Below are 15474 nucleotides of genomic sequence, written 5' to 3' on the forward strand. Positions count from 1 at the left end.
AGCCCCTTTTTCTTCGAGGAAAGAATACTAGACTGATGATGGGTTTGTGGTGGGAACAGGTGGTGGTAGCAATCAGTGAGAGGGATGTTTTAGTGATGGAGTCTCTGCTGTGGAATTTTCTCCTCAGGAAAAGTTGCCTGATACTATCATTACTGTGCTTTAAGCACCAGGAAAAGTTTGCTGTGTTCACTCATGCTAAGGCTGAGCTGAAATGCACCCACCAATTTCGTTTTCCCATTCACAGATGGTAAAAATGGTTAACAATTTTTGGGGGGTGGAGATGAAATTTGATCTATTGACAGCAGCAATTCTCTCATGGCGGCTACACCCCCCCCCCCGACCACTGCCTCACATAACAATTCTGAAGGAACTTCTAGATGGAAACAAAATGGCTGGCAGCCACTGAGAAGAGCTGCATAATTGCTGGCAGGAAGATGGCTGCAATGGCAAAACAAGAAGTGGCGGGAAAAGGTGAGTTGGAGGCAGCATTTTTTAGATACCTACCCTCCCCAAGCCTGACCCCAGCATTTGATAAATACTTTAAATATAAGACGATGTGAATGCTACTGCAATTGTTTGATGTTTTTAGGCAGCTGCTCTTATATATATTTATTTTTGTGTTGTCTTAATTTTTGTAAGCTGCTTGAGTGTTATTTTAAGTGGAAAGTGAGATATAAATAAGTAAGTCAGAAAATAGTAAACTCACACAGAATGCCATTTCGTCAAATTTAATTCTGCATGTGGGGAGTTATTAGCGGGTCACAGGACCGGATTTAGGTTTGATGAGGCCCTAAACTACTGAAGGTAATGGGGCCCTTTATATGTCCAGCTGTCCTTTGTCAGCAGCAAATTGCCACTGTTATTTTTGTTTGTTGAATATATACTATATGGTAATTTATGGACCTAATAGGTATCTAAAGCATTTGCACATAACAAATAGGAGCCTACACAGCACAAAACACTGTTGCTGTATGTAAGTTTTATTTTTTTATCTTATATTTTGGAAATGTACATCCAGTTTCTTTTCCTTTAAATGTTTTGGGGGCCCCAAGAGAGTGGGGCCCTAAGCTATAGTTTGTTTACCTTATACGTAAATCAAGCACTTGTGGGTCATGTCAATATTATCCTAACAAAGAGCAGTAGTGGGGAGAAGGGTCTATCCAAGAAATGAATAGAACCAAATAGTATTTTCTGTGAGCTACTCATATTGATTTGAGGGAGGGATCCTTCGAAAACTTACCAAAATAAAAAAGGAGACCCAATAAGCACTGCAAATACTGGGTAAAAGCATGGTAAGCTAGACCTGATAAACCAAGACCACTTGTACCAGCAACATAGTTCATGAGAAGTAAATGGATCACAAAGGTATCATATACCCTCTTCATCCAGTTCTAGAGTTCAACTTCCTGTCTGGAGTATGAAATAACTTGACCCTGTGGAAAAAGCAAGAATAGGCCTCTGCAAGAGTTTGTAGTATGCCACTGCAGGCGTCAAATAAAAATTTGTTCTCCCAGGTGGTGAGCAACGTTACACACTGAATTTGGGTCACACAATTTAAAGGGAAACATGTGGTTTCAGCATTTTGCTGAAGAAGCATCCATTGAAACATTTATGCATATGAGCCTTGTTCTTCCAGGGCCTGAATGAAAACATATTAATTCAAATAAATCTCTTTCATCCATTTCAGACGATGGGTTGGCACTTATAAGTAACCGTTATTTGCTGAAGAATGATTTGCTTTTTGAAATGATACAAATCACAACCATCTTTCCACAGTTTCTCCATACTCCAATTTAAAGAATGTTTCATGGGGCTATTAAAACATCAAGATGATCACTATTTATGGAAACAAATCTTTCCTTTAAATATCATTTCTGACATGCTTGATAAATAAATATCCCTCCAGCTACAGAAATGGTTCAGTGGCAATACAAATGTCTATATGTCAGTGGAAATGAGTTGCATTTTATTTCAAGGAGTCCAAAGGAAATCTGTTTTGCTGCATTTTAGTAGTATTTGTAAATATGGCAATCATTTTCATTTATGATCTGACTTTGATTGGGAATGGAATTCAACCTACTCCCCACTACGTGTAATGCACAGTGATTAGAATGAACTAACTCAGATTAACTAATTACTTGGATTAATTATAAATGTATGAATTACACCTGCAAGTAGTTCTTATAATTTCCAGGTGAACAGCATGTGAACTAAACTCCTTTTGCGGTGGAACTTGATTTTTAAAAATTCCATTCCATTTTTATTTAACAAGTTACATATATACAAAGAAGTTTAATTGAACTTAACTCTGTGTTTGATTGTGGCCACTGCATTTACCATTTTTACCCATCTGAAAATTGATGCTGCTGTTTAAGCTTAAAGATCATACTTGTTGTGAAAAATAAATAAAGCTATTGTTCGCATTACAGTGTATGTTTTGATGTCTTCTTTCTTCTTAAATATATTTTATACTTCACCAGAGCAGATTGTAAAATTCTGAAAGCTGAAAAAAACATGCTGAGGACCAGGTGAATGAATTGTGAATTGAATTGGAATGCAATTAGTTCCTTCTCGGATGGGAAGAACTTGAATGGGAACTAATTCCTTTCTGGAACAGGTGAACTAGAATGGGAAACAATTCCTTTTTGGTGTGGGTGAACCGAAACTGGAGTTTCTTTTAGAACTGAATTTTCCAAGTACTGGTAATGCAGTCATACAGGTAGTGAGCCTATAGGAGGAACATATGGTACAGCAAGTGGTCAAGGAACTCAGTCAGTTGACCTCCAGAAAATATGGTTAAGTGTTGAATATGGTCAAGGACAAAGCAGAACAATAAATATAAATATATAAGATATAAAAAGGGTCAAATCCTGTTGTAAAAACTGTATTTGGTCAGGGAGAGGTTCCAGTTAAGGCTGGTAGCTTTAGGTCTCATCAGCCTAGCAAGAAGATGCCAATTCTGTAAGTGTCCCATTCAGAAGTGCCAACTTCTCAAGATGATTGAGAGGGCCTGATGTGACGTCCTTATGTTGCAAATGCAATGTCACAAGGAGCTGGGGGCAAAGCCAAATGCCCTCTGAACATTGAGAGGGCATGCCTCCCTCAAAAAAAGCACTGGGGGGATGGGACAAAGTGCCATAGCCCCCAGGATCCTGCACCTATGGTCCCATTCTGAGGCAAAATACTATGCAGCTGCATAAGGAGGCGAGTCTTGTAAGCATGGAGATCTCTGGGGTAAAATTCACTATATAATATTTCTGCCTTTCCCTATAAACTATTAAATAAATGAACCTGGAAAGCAGAGTTATTAATTGGTGTTTAGATTGCATGAGTGGTGGGAAGAAATAAGCCGCACATAATCCCCAAAGTGTTTTTCTTATGAAGACTCTTGCTGGAATCCTGAGGTTTAGATTTCATTTTTTTAAAAAAACCAACCACACCTTATAAACGTGGAGAATATTTAAGAAAACATGGAAGAAAAAGACAGGAGCCTCTCACTTGAGAAGCCCAGCACCAGAAAAATAGGGATGCCAGAGTAGGTAATACTGTTGAACAGTCAAGAAGGGTGAAACCATCAATTTCCAGTGGTACTATGGTGGGACAGAGGATCACATAAATTTCTGAATGGTGCAGCAATACTTTTTGAAGAACTGGCCCTTGTCAAGGTTCTTCTCTGTGCGCCATATTGGCTATGCTTCAGGTTGGACTGGTATTGTTCAAAACCCTACAGTCTGGGAGAAGTATGTGGGGTCCCAGGGATTAGTTGCTCTGTTTAACTTCATCATCCAGAGAGAAACTGAAGAAGAACCCTTCCAATTTTAGTTTTTCACATGCAGGGCTGGCCCAATACATTTTAGCACCTGAGGTGAACCACAAAATGGTGCCCTGCCTCTACCAGGGAAGAGGGGAGCGAAGATCTGCATCAGGAGCAAGGCAGGAGGGACTAAAGATCAATATCAAATAGGAGACCAGCAATGCCCCCTATTCACTGAGAGGGTGCTGGTAAGGCAGCTAGTATAGTGGGGGGCTGAGGAAGTGGAAGATCCAGCCTCCAAGGGGTGCACTGCAGCTGCATTCCTTGGAGGTTGGATCTGCTTCCCCTGTAGATCCTGCCACCTGAGGCAGTCACCTCACTTTGCCTCATGAGTGGGCAGGTCCTGCTCACACTACCATCAGGAAACCCAGGAAACCCAGGCTGACTGTGTTAGTTACTGTATGATCATCTGCCGTCCACACAGAAACTCACTACCAGCTGAGTGAATGGTAGAACAAAACACTATTTTTGATGAGGTCTGGGAGCCCTGCAGAGAGTAGTAATAACTTATTCCAGTCAGACCACACCTCTCCTGGGTCACAGCTGTTTCCCTTAAAGGGGTTGTGTATATTTTATTATCTCCACCAGTAAGTATTAAATGAAAATATCCCTGGATGTTTCCAGTGGAGAGGCAGGAACCAGGCTAATTTATTGCTTCTTCTGTGTGATATAGTCCTTCCACTCTTTGGGTTTGAATTTTCTTCCATACCTTAAGTGGGTGTCACTCATATTTGGTAGTGGCTATGGAGAGTCAGGTGATGACCATTCTTCTGCCTGTGGCTCTTCTGTCAGTGTGGTGTAATGGTTAGAGTGTTAAACTAGGACCTGGGAGAGCGCAGGTTCAGTCCCCACTTGGTCATGAAGCTCACCTGGTGACCTTGGGCCAGTCACTGCCTCTCAGTCTAACCTACCTCAGGGGGCTGTTGTGGGGATTAAATGTGGAGGCAGAGAACCATTTACACCACCAGGAGCTCCTTGGAGGTGTGGTATATAAATGCAATGAATAAATAAAACCTCTCCATGGCCATTGGATGGCTGCTGGTTATGGTTTCATTTCTCTCAGCTGTTCCCTTTGTCTCATCTGCTGTTTCAGCTGCAGGAGCAAGTCTAGGAAAAAGTCTTAAGTGCCAGTGAATTCAACTTAGTGACTTTCCACTTTCTATCTGTACTCTATATGACCTGGGGCATCCTAGCAGGTTTTCAGAGCAGCTCTGCATTCAGAGGAACCCACAAGGGTGCTGCGTTTCTCAAACCCATTAACCAAATGATTTTAAAACCTGTTCTCCTGTTGCTCAAACTCAGACATTTTCTTTAGAAGGTTGACATTTTTCATTTCAAATGCAATCCAGACTGTCGAATTGAAAGCAAAATTGCAGCAAAGCACACAGAGAGCTGCGAATATGTAAACCTCATGCAAAGTGTAAAACCAAGTGAGTGAAACTATTTTTCTTCCTCATTCATTGGTGCCACTATTTCAACTTTGTGTGAATAAAACTGGTGTTTAGCTTGGCTCTGGCAAAGTGAAATGAAATAAGCTGGCCTACCAAACAATCCCAGCTTTGTATGCACAGTAATGATTAGACTTTGTGGAAATGAGGAGAAATATGGCACTTACTCAAGGTTCTCGGGGCAATTGGAAATTAGGATGCACTGGAAAGAGAATGTTGTTCTCTAGCCGGAGCAATTAACAATTGTGGTAATAAAACATCTTGAAGTATCCCATAAGAGCCAAATTAAGTACTAATTTGCAATAGGTAGGAAAAATATTTTTTTCTAGTTTAAGACTTTGCAATTTGTGTGCAAAATACTAGAATATAGCCAAGATACTGTAACAGAATGCTCCTTGCTTAGGGCAATTGTTTTCTGTTGGATTTCTGGAAGCATTTCTCCTTACATAACCGCTACATGGATTTGCCATTTACAATCATCTGACATCCTAATCTTGTGGAAATGTAGAATATAGAAGTACTACACTAGAAGGAGGAATGGCCAAGAAGGGTCTCTGCTTCACTACTTTTCATAGTTATGAAGAAGGAGTTTTACCAGCCATACATGTCCCAAATACAGTATTGTCTTCTACATCTTTCTTTAAGGTTCAGCAGCATACTCTCTTTTACATACTGTGCATGAAATATCTCATGCTTGTGAAATATATTTATTTTGAACAGGAATGGTGAACCTATGGTAATCTGGATGTTGGTAGACTCTAACTTCAATCATTCATGGCCAATGGTTATACTGGGTGGGGCTGGTGGGAGTTGGAGCCCAGTAATAACTGGAGTGCCACAGATTTCCCATCACTAATTTGGAGCATGTCTATCCTTCCTTTCTATTTCTATTTTACAAGAAGCTCTCTGCTCTCAAGATGAATATCACATAATAACATAAGAATTACGGCTGTAAGAATTTGACCAAGCCGAATTGTGCCTATTTGCAGGGACTCGAGCAGAAATGTTTGTGGGATTGATAAGTTAAATTCTTCAGGGGAACAAACTCTTATCGACCAGTATGTCTGATTTTAATAATTGTGTAATGCATTTTATTCTCTTTTTATTCTGCTTTATGTATTTTATCTTTTATAATGGTTTCAGCTTGACAAACCAACCAAACAAACACACAATAATTAAAAAAGTAATTCTTTTTTTATAATACTGAAAGGAGTCTGTAGGGAAGGAGTCAGTCTATCAGATATTTGGGGCTGCTTTGAAATGGCATAAATGCTACTGTTCTCTTTCCAATATTTCTCTTTTCAATATTCTCTTTTAGGGAACCATATAGCTTGGTCATATAATATACGTGTTTATTTGTAACCCACTCTTGATCAGAACTGCAGCTTCCATTTGATTCCCAAAAGTATTTTAATGTCTGTAAGCTTCCTATTTTAAAAAAGACAATGAGTAAATGCTCTTTTGATATATCACTGTGAACTCGGTAAGCAAAAGCTAGCATTGCCAAGAGGAGGTAATTTATGGGGGAAAGGCCCAAACCACACACCAAAACTTCCAGATCCAAGGACTTGAGAACGTAAGGGTTTGAAATCAGAAACCAAACTGTCCCAGACTGCTTTGATTTAGCTTTTGTGTGGAGTTTGTTTGTAGTTCAAATCTTCCAGCCAAACCAAGATCAGGGTTTGGGGTTTACAGTCTAGTCCTGACATCTTTTGATGCATCTCAGAATGTGTCTCTAGCCAAAGTATTGTGAACAAGAACTGGTTCATTGTAAAGCAATCTCTAGCCCTTCTTGGACCTGGCACCACATCCTTGTTTTTACATAAACATACTGGCACCTTTTGAGCCAATTACTGTCCCTCATCCTCACATCCTACACCATGGGTCAGGCCCAATTGCCTTCTGGATCCGGCCCATGGACAGTCCGGGAATTGCTGCATGGGTCATCAGCGTGTGCGTTCTTTCCCTCTCCCTCTCCCTCCCTCACACGGCACCGCTGCCTCTTCCTCCCTCCCTCTCTCCTCCTGGCTTCTCCCTGCCCTGCCTAGAGGAGGAAGGGGGCTGGGCTTTGTTGGTCCCAGCAGCAGCAGCAGCAGCAGCGTTCGAGTGGCTGCCATTTAAAGCAGCCCCTCTCTGAAGCCCTTTCGTGCGCCGCTCCTCATCCCGCCGCCAGCCCCTGCTGCTCGCAAGACACTGATAAGCAGCCACCGGGGCTTGTGGTGCTCTTGCACTACCCCCCCCCAAAATATAGTCCGGCCCCCCCACAAGGTCTGAGGGACAGTGGACCGGCCCCCTAATGAAACAGTTTGCTGACCCCTGTCCTACACTGTAAAAATAGGCCCACCCAGTAGTGACTGGTACCCAGTAGACTTGATGGGGATGCTAGATGTGGAAAGAGACCAGCTGCTTGACCTGGGCCACCTTTGGTGGGCCAAAGCTATTGTGAGAACAGCAACTGTCTGGGAAAATGAAAGAGTGGATTTGAAGAGCCAGAAGAATCTGAGATAATTGTTTCTTTTTAAAAGAACATATTTTTTATTAAAGATTTATTGGTTTACGAAAGTATGTGCAATGTCTCTTTTTTCAAGTTACATTTTCTACAGATCAGTTTCATTTGTTGAGACATTAGTGTTACATTAGGAAGAAAAGGGGGGGAAGAGGTGGAGGGGGGCATGGTGAGTGGGAGTAGGGTCGAGTGGCGATGTTTCTATTTTACTTATGTGTATGTGTGGGATTTTGTGTCAGTGTCGCTTGTGCAGGTTCTCTTTACTATTCACTTGTTTTGCTTTGGTGGTGAGAGATTTTGGGGTTGGCCTAGGGTGTGGTTGTTTCTTTATGATTGGCTGTGGTGAACTTTGCTTTTATGTGTGAGTCAGGTAGATGGGTGTTTTTGTATCAGGTTAGCCATATTGATTTGGATGCTGTTGGTGGATTCTTGTCGTTGTCTTCTTGGGCTGTGTATGTGATAAAGGGGAGCCATACTGGGGTGAAGGTGTCTTCTTCTATTTGTCCCCTTGTCAGTTTCAGTTATTGGTTAGTTTTTCTAGTAAGGCTGTTTCCCATACTATTTGATACCAACGGCCCATGCTTACTCCTGACAGGTCTCTCCAGTGTCTGGTTATGATATTTTTGGCTGCTGAGAGTAGGTGGGTTATGAGCTCTTTATGATGTGAGTGGGCATCATTATCTTGGAAGATGTTTAGTAGGGCCAGTTCTGGGGTGACGTCTAATACTTGCTTAGTTATTTTGTATATTTCTTGTATGATTGTTGTCCAGAATAGTTGGATAGTTGGATTTCGGGGCATTCAGAGATAATTGTTTCTATCCACTTAGCTTCAGTTAGGCTCTTCTATGACTAGAACTACCAAAAGGTTGCATGAAGCAAACTATCAGTGCATATACAACCGAGAGTGTATTTGGCAACCATGAGAGAGAAGCCATCTTCCCCCCTGACTGCCCACTTACAGATGAATGCTTTACATCTAATGTAACCAAACTAGAAGAGGCTTCCCCACCTCTGAAACATTCAGTGTTATGCTCGTACAGAAAATTTGTTTATTGGACAGTAACTATTTTTCATTAATGGTATTTCTTGATAGATATGTAGACTATAGGAAAAGTCTGACATTTTTGGATCAGTTTCAGAGCAATCTAGTCCCATTTGGCAAGCATGGCCCTTGTTCATGTGCAAGCTTGTTTCTTGTTTATGATTGTAGGCAGAAGTAGAAGACACTTTATAGCGTCATAGGATCTGATATCTGAAACAGTCTTGAGAAACATCCAGAAATATAATGAATACATACTCTTTATTCATATGTTGTAGAACGTGAAAAGGAATATTTATTTTTCATTACTCTTCCTGGAAGAGAGAAAACGTGGCAGTTTTGTAACATTTCAACTCACATTCTACTTTAAACCCAGAATTCAAAATACAAAAATTATACTTAGCATATCTCATATAGAATCCAGTGGCATGTGTTGAGAGTAAAAAAGTCTCAATTTTACAAATGCTGAGGTTATTGTTCCTCGCTGATGTGGAGAAATGGGACTTGTGGCCTGTACAAGAACCAGAAATATATTTTTCAAAAATGTTATTTAAATGAAATAAAGGGATTTACAGAATATTTTAGTACACGTCTTTACTTGGGTCAGTTACTTGAATTAGCCATTGAATGTTATGAAATTGTGAACGCCAATCTTCAGAGATAACAATCTTATTATTATAGTAATATATGTTAATTTATTATGAGATGAAAGAGATCTGAACTTCTGTTTTCTTCAAGAAATATTCAGTGTTGTCTGCCTAAGCTCACCTCAGTCTATGATTTCACCCCTACAGCATGTTAGGATAATTGTAGAGGTTAGGATAATTTATTTTGGTTGCAAGAAAGCAAGTAGGAATACTTAGAATCATAGAATTGTGGAGTTGGAAGGGACACCAAGGGTCATCTAATCCGACCCCCAGCAACACAGGAATCTTAGCTAAAGCATCCAAGGCGGATGGCCATCCAGCTTCTGCTTAAAAACCTCCTGTGAAGGAGAGTCCACCACCTCCGGAGGGAGTCTGTTCCACTGTTGAGCAGCTCTTGCTGTCAGAAAGTTCTTCCTGGTGTTTAGTTGGAATTCTGATTTTAGATCAGACCAAAGCAGTCAGGAGGTTTAAGGGTATTTAAACTCTTTAGTAGCACTGCATTGGCTGTCTCATATCACATGACATTTCAATCCTGGAGGATTATAGGTTGTTTGCATGCTTACAAGGGATCTAGTTAGAAATATGTCTCATTAAAAGTAAGTCCCGCTGAGTTCAACTGAGCTTGCTTGCATTTACCTTCTTTGCATCACTTTGCATATTGCAAAAAGTCCAGTTTGGGAGGTGGGAGGGGGTTTGTTGTGCAAGAGTGACAAAACACTTTTAATTGTGCAGCTTGAATTTGCCAGAATGTGACTGAATTCTACCTCAAAATAGCAACAGCCTGGAAGTGCTCTATGGCTGATCCTGGCTTAAGCCCTGCAGTAACACCTACGACCTCTCCAGCAGCAGTTTTATTCTATAATAGTACCTTAATCATGAAAATACACACTAAATGGTTCTCTCTCTAAATGTCATGTATAGCAGATCTTTTTTTTTTGCCACCTAAAATATACAATTGCTAAGGAAAACTGAAGAGGAAATGTTTTGTTATTATATTATATTATACTACACACACACACATTGTTGAATGGCCTCCAAAATCAATACTGTATGTTGAAAAGCCTGATGTTTTCCCAAGGATGTTTGTAGAATAAAAATATAGCTTAACTTCCCTTGCCCTGCTCTTTCAAATAATTTGCCTTTTCAATGATACCAAATTTGAAGCTCCTCTCTCTCTCATATTCTATTTCCCCTTTTATGCAGGAAATGCCTTAAGGAATCAAACTTTTTGTTAGCTCCCTTAACCTGCATAAAATGATTGTGCTCAGAGGATGTGAACTTTACGTTTAAACTACAACTGCCTAACGAGCAAATAATTTGCATCAGTCACAGGATCTCTGCTGCTTGTTCCTGTGCCAGAAAGCCACGGTGATGAGATGAAGGAATTCTGTTGGTCTCTGTTACTATGAACAATATTTCCCCTGGCAATAAGGGCTACAGTGTGCATTAGATGTTGGGACACTGCATAGCTGTGGTTGCTTGATGTCACTGGAAAAGGGAGTGCAACATAATTATTTTTCATAATAAGCATCCACTCTGTAAAGTTGCAAATTGCTCCAAGTTAAATACAGTCAAGTTCTCTTAAGTCTGCCATACCTTGATCTATTGAGACATTATTTCTCCTGTATTCAAAAGTATGTTAAAACTGTAATTGTTTTTTAATGTATGACTAGCCCTGAGGTTGTACAAGCCCATTAATATGTCAGTGATATTATTGGGCATATTCCCAGAGGGTGCTGAGCAACTGGTATCCTAGTTAAAGTCTAGCATAACACATGACTTAGGATCAAGTTTGTTGACTTTAGATTAAGGCTGTTAACCAATGGAAATTTGTTTAGTTGGCTAATAATCTGCTTTACAACTGATGATTTGATAATTTGTTAAATAGGTTTGCATAGTACTGAAACTCCGAGAAAGGTTCCTTTTTGAGATACTAAAGGGGAATAGAAATGTAGGTTAAAAACAACAAACAAACAAACAAACCAGAAGCTTTGACTGACCAAGAAACGGTACGGTTTAATATTGTCCTTTTCATCCTTATTTGACAGTGAGATGGCAGAATGGAAGGTGTTATTTCAGATGGCAGATGGGAAATATTGTTACAGTCTTTAGTGTGATCAGTGAAACATTTCAGATGTGCAACACTTACTGTGATGAAAGATGTCACTGGGGAATTACTGATCTTTTGTCATATTTGTGGGATAATCAACATGCTTAAGTCTTATCAATGCATGTAGGGGCTAATACCATAGAGTAAGCTGCCCTGCCAGTCTTAGCTCACCTTGGGAGGGACTAGGTAGTCAAGCCTTTGTTCTTCTTTCAGCCAGCTGGAGAGTCCAATGTGTGAGAAGGTCTACATGGCTTTTATTGGATACTATACGCGGGTGGCGCTGTGGGTTAAACCACAGAGCCTAGGACTTGCCAATCAGAAGGTTGGTGGTTCGAATCCCCACAACGGGGTGAGCTCCCGTTGCCTGGTCCCTGCTCCTGCCAACCTAGCAGTTTGAAAGCACGTCAAAGTGCAAGTAGATAAATAGGTATCGCTCTGTCGGGAAGGTAAACGGCGTTTCCGTGTGCTGCTCTGGTTCGCCAGAAGTGGCTTAGTGATGTTGGCCACATGACCTGGAAGCTGTACGCCGGCTCCCTCAGCCAGTAAAGCGAGATGAGCGTGCAACCCAGAGTCGGTCACGACTGGACCTAATGGTCAGGGGTCCCTTTACCTTATACCAATAATTTAAATGATTTGTTCCTATACCAATAATTTAGGAACCACTTTGTAACTAAGCCACGTTTTACTGTCTGTGCAGCCTTTGCTGCATGGGAAAGCACATGGATCTGACCTTTTGAGAGTTCCTAAGTAAACCATTTTTAACTCATCAAATGTGTGAAGAGGAAGCTTTGGAACTCACTTTAAAGGGCACATATTTTAATGGTCTAACAGCCTAAATTTCCATGTTTTACTTTACTGCATGTTTTGTGATTTTTATACTGGTACTTCCTCAAAACGTGGATCTTGGTATCTAGGAATTCTGTTTTACACCTATTTTTCCCCTGCACTAACAACATTTGAGTTTATTTATAGATATGCAGGTTGAGCATAGCTATAAATGCAGCTTAAAGTATTTATGTTTTAAATACTTCAACAATCATCCTGAATCACTGTGCTGCATCAGTGAGGGATGCACCCCCTAGTGCTTGTTGCTTATAGACCTCCCTCCCCCAAACTCACCTGATGTTCTCTCTGCATTTCTTTCAGTGTCTCTTTCTCTTTGCCTCAGCCTGTAGTTTTTATTCTTCCTTTTCACTCAGGCACTCAGATTACACCAACATGATGAGTTTTCCTATACAGAATATCCCAGAGTAGGATCACCTAAATATATCTGGATATTAATACTCCTCTATCCAGTTCAAGAATCTGGCCTGGTATTGCCTGATACACCAATCCACATTGATTTATAGAAATAAGATAGGAGACTTATAAATATATTTCTTCTTATTGCTTCACCATGTAAATGTTTGCATCAGGTAGAAAACTTGCAGAACCTTTCTCTGCTCTGCTAGATTTCTTCCTGTAGAGAGCTTTTTACATCTAGGGAAACACTGAAAAATGGCATTCCCACCTAAATCTGTATTGGTACTTTTTACTCCATTATATTAAGATGTCAATACCTCACCCACGCAAATTTCCATGAGACTTACTTTCTACATATGCTTTGGATTGGGGATGTAAGCTATATAGCAGCTGTCAAGGAACCATTTGTTGTGAATTCTACAGATAGCTATATAATCAGTGCCATAATCCATCACATACTTAGAGATGCTTAAACTATTGATTTCAATGGGTTTAGGTGTGTTTAATTCTATCATGGATTGTTGTTCATATGTATTTTTTAATTCGAATTATTGTATGCCTCACCTTTCCTCCAAGAACATCTAAGGAACATAAACTGGGCTGTATTTAGCTAAAAAAACTGCACAAGCAAAACAACTTTGGCTTGTGCAATGGCACTCTCCACCCTCTCCTCCCCCCATATGTGCCCCACGCCATCCCCAAAACTTGCCCCCCAGAAGAAAAGGAGCAATTCAACATACCGCTGAGGAGATCACCCTGTCATTGCAGTCATTTCTGCTTGCCTGATGAGATGATCTTCCCTCTCCTCCTTCTGTACACTGATTTGGACATTCTTCAAGCCAATTTGGGGGTGAGCATGGGAGTGCAGTGGGAGGATGGGGGGTGGGAGAACCCACTGCAGCAGTGGACGGTGTCCTTGCATAGCGTTCTGCTAGGAGGACCCCTGAGTTGAAAACGGCACAGATATATGTCACTCTTGAGGAAGGAGATGGGGGAAAGCCCTCTTGCACAAGTAGAAGTCATTTCTTTGTGCAAAGTGTTACATGGTACTACATTGAACATAACTCATGGTTTGCCCCCAGCCACTCTTTATCTTTCAGAACTCTGTGAGGTAGTTCTGGTAAGAGATAGTGTTTGGTCCGGGGGACACCCAGGGAGCTTCATGACTAAGTGATGATTTGAACCTGGCTCTCCCTGGGTCCTAGTCCAACACTCTTCTAACCACTCTGCCACACTGGCTATGTAGGTTTAAATTTAATAGTGTTCCCCTAAATACAGTCTTTAAGCAGGCGGTGGAATAAACACGAAACCAAATAGCAAACCCAACCTCTGATGCAACTTATATACCAGAGTGAAAATTGTTATGTGTGATGAAGTAGTCATTTCCTTTACATTTGATTATAACATGTATCGTCTGTGCGGCCGGCACAATACTTGTGGTGCTTTTAACTGCTTTCTTCCTTTAAAGTGGGCTGCATTTCATAAGTGATGTGATATCTGGTTGAAATTTTGCAAACATACCCAGCTTTTGAAATAAATAAATAAATAAGTTTTTGGCTTTTCAGTACAGTTGGCTTACAATGTAGGGAATCGTCATTAAACTAAATTGTTATTTTTGAAGACAAGCCTAACCACATCTATTTCAAGGGCTCTGTATGGTGCCCTCTTGGATGGGAGAAAACACAGGCTAGGCAAGAGGAGCTAGATAGTATGAAAAAATCCAGACAAGCCCATGCCTTTGAATTCTGTCCATACTTTGAACTTGATCCTGATCCCGATTTTTTTAAAAAAATAATGCGCGGGGATTCAGTTTAATGAAATATGAATCACCTATTGTAATCCATGATGCACATGTAGTAGAGAAAGGGTTCCTGCTGTTATTTTACTGGCCTCATTCCTGTGTTTCAACGGCAGCCTGAGAACATAAATTTAGCAGGTGAAATGTTTTCCTGGCATGGAGATAAATGGATGGTAAATTTCTATGTGTTGGCCCAGCGTTCAAGGCGCAGGAGCGAAGCCAGCTGAAAAAAGAAGTGGCAACCCTCGGAGGCAATTTTGTTGTATTTTTAGTTGTAAAGAAGTATATGATTCACTTTGATAGAAATATTTCTAGGGCATCTTGCAAATAAAATTACAAAATAAAATTCAGGGAAAAACCACAACAAAACCAGGACACAGCAGATAAAGGCACGTAATGAATTAAGAATGAAAACGTCTGGGATAATAAAAGGGGATTTATCTGGTATCAAATACACACACACACACACCCCTCAGAGTTGAGGTCATAGCTGCTTTTCTGGGGGGAAATGTGGCTTTCCCCCCATTACTATTCACCTTTCCTCAGGTGGCAGGGCCACCTGGAAGAGGTCTCCTAAGATTGTACAGGCAGATTTCTTCAGGTGTGCAGGTCCAAAGTCATCTGGAGCTTAAAAGGCACCTATTATATATAACATGTCAGTTCCCATTGTGTCACCCTCTACTGTGACCAAGAAACAGAACCTACAGATGAAAGAGACAGGCTTCAGTCTCATTATTACTTGGTTCACCAAAAAAGATGGTAGCTATGCAAAACCTTTCACACAGTTTTAAAATGCTCTGAATGCCATATATATTTATAAATATATAATATTTATATTTATAACAGAGCCATACATGCATGTGCTACTGG

General features: G+C 40.5%; 1 long non-coding RNA gene across 1 annotated transcript; it reads left to right on the top strand.

Moving 5' to 3' along the window:
- The first annotated feature begins 352 nt into the window (after window positions 1-352).
- Window positions 353-2492, top strand: LOC309362665. The gene is made up of 3 exons (XR_014165061.1): window positions 353-471; window positions 1390-1470; window positions 1688-2492. It is a non-coding gene; the product is annotated as an uncharacterized lncRNA (long non-coding RNA).
- Window positions 2493-15474: the final 12982 nt, after the last annotated feature.

The sequence above is a fragment of the Podarcis melisellensis genome (genome assembly GCF_964234715.1).
Source record: "Podarcis melisellensis genome assembly, chromosome: 2".
NCBI classification, from domain to species: domain Eukaryota; kingdom Metazoa; phylum Chordata; class Lepidosauria; order Squamata; family Lacertidae; genus Podarcis; species Podarcis melisellensis.